This window comes from Galeopterus variegatus, unplaced genomic scaffold (genome assembly GCF_000696425.1).
Source record: "Galeopterus variegatus unplaced genomic scaffold, G_variegatus-3.0.2 Scaffold780, whole genome shotgun sequence".
Taxonomy (NCBI): Eukaryota; Metazoa; Chordata; class Mammalia; order Dermoptera; family Cynocephalidae; genus Galeopterus; species Galeopterus variegatus.
Window position 1 is genome coordinate 258,296 of NW_007726891.1, and position 1,939 is coordinate 260,234.

Genomic DNA, 1,939 nt, shown 5'->3' on the forward strand with positions numbered 1-1,939 from the left:
GCACTGCTAATGCCCGGGGATGATTTCTGAGGCTCCCACCAGGAAAGTTAGGAGAAACCCAGAGGACAAGCCCAGTGTAAGATTCAGAATGACTGTCTTGCGACTAGGGAAGCAATGCCTGCCAAAGACAGGAGGCTGCAGGCTCATTCCCTACTCAGCTCAGCTCTTCTTGCCCTGACCAGCCCCCCAGACTCTCAAGAGACCCCCAGAATGTCTGTCCAACGCCCCAACGTCAGAAGGCAGGCATCTGGGAGACGGGGTAAAACAGTGCCTGACACTAATGAAACAGCTCCTAATCAAATCGTTTTACATGGAACCAAACATCCATTGTTGCATTAAAAAATAAGGCATGTCTGTCAATCATTTCTAAACTGCCACCAACTGATGGAATAATCTCAAAGAGCATACCAACTTGGGCCCTGGGAGGTCCCCGACTTTTGCTTTTTAACTGATTCTAACTAGTCACACAGGTTTCTCAACAATGGCTCACCTGAATTCCTCTGCTCATAGCAAACAGGAGGTATTCAAATAAGTTGTGTACTCTGCGTGCATTTATTCTCTCAACAAGCACTTCAGGCATGCCTACTAAATGCAAGGTGTGTGCTAAGTATCCTGTTACAGTGTTTTTGCACCTGTAAAATATGGACTTCCAGTCTAACTCCATATCTGCTGACACTGGTCAACAAGAACCTGCCCTTCCCACACCCTTCTCCTCCTTTTTACATCAAACACAAGGCATCCAGTTAATCTCAGGCAGCAGCGGGCTTCAGGTGGCTTGACAGCTGGGGCTGTGGCATTCCACAAGCTCTTGTGGGTGCTCCTCTGCCATCTGATTCTGTTATGAGATGGGGCTGGTCACTTCTCCCTGCCCAGGTGCCTTACCGAGCCTTTGCATGCTGGTAATACTCTTATTCTCAACCTGAGATGGTCCTGAGATGCCACTGTAGACCTTGAACTTGGATGCAGAGTGTCACTGAAGTTATGAACTGCAGCTCCACAGAAAAACTGGATCAGAGGATAGTTTGAGGACTGGCTGTTGGGAAGGTGTGGCAGCAAGACCGGCTGAGAAGATGCCAGTGGAGGTGATGGCAAAAAGTGTCTTCAGTTCCAAAAAGTTGTTGGATCAGTGTGATGACCAAGAACTCAAGGCTCCTGGAAGAACTGCTACACCCCCAGTGTATGGTCAGCTTCTAGCTTTATATTTGCTCCATAATGACATGAATAATGCAAGCTATCTTTGGAAAAGAATACCACCTGCTATAAAATCTGCAAATTCTGAACTTGGAGGAATTTGGTCGGTAGGGCAAAGAATCCGGCAGAGAGATTTCCCTAGCAGCACTCACCCACAGGTCTGAGACGGTCCAGCCAATCGCGGAAGGACTCAGAGGTGCAATAAGGAGCTGAGACTTCCCCCTGGTCTCTCAAGCACATACCTCAATAATCACCAATGATTTTGCAGCCTTTGCTGGACTCCTGCAGAAGAGGCTGTGAAAAGTATGTGAGAACAAGGATGGCAAGCAGACTCCACCACCAGGAGGGTTCTGCCCAGAAAGCCAGTTGCAGGGGCCCTGATGTTTCTTGTAACAGGTTTATTCCCTTCTCAGAGTCTGAGCCAGTGCCCCCAGTCCCTGACAAACTCAGTCAGCCAGACTGACTGATTACATGGCTGTCCTTGAAAACTGATTTCTCCTTCTGAGTTTAAGATGCACTTTCAGAATTGGGCATACTGACAAATATAGAAATGTAATATTTTTATTTTCAACTTACTAGATGGGTTAAGCACCTCAGTATTCCTTGCTAAGTATGTGATAAAATACATATATAAAGTTTATTATATATATTTTGTTCTTAAACATTTTGCTGAACAGTTGTTGAAACAATTCTCATTTTGTGTAAAATTTAACAATTTGGATGGAGCCCGACAGTATTATGTGGTTAG

The 1,939-nt window shown here is 45.8% G+C and overlaps 1 pseudogene; it reads left to right on the forward strand.

The window, feature by feature from the left end:
• The first annotated feature begins 1,070 nt into the window (after positions 1-1,070).
• LOC103590210 lies at positions 1,071-1,683 on the forward strand (annotated as a pseudogene).
• Positions 1,684-1,939: the final 256 nt, after the last annotated feature.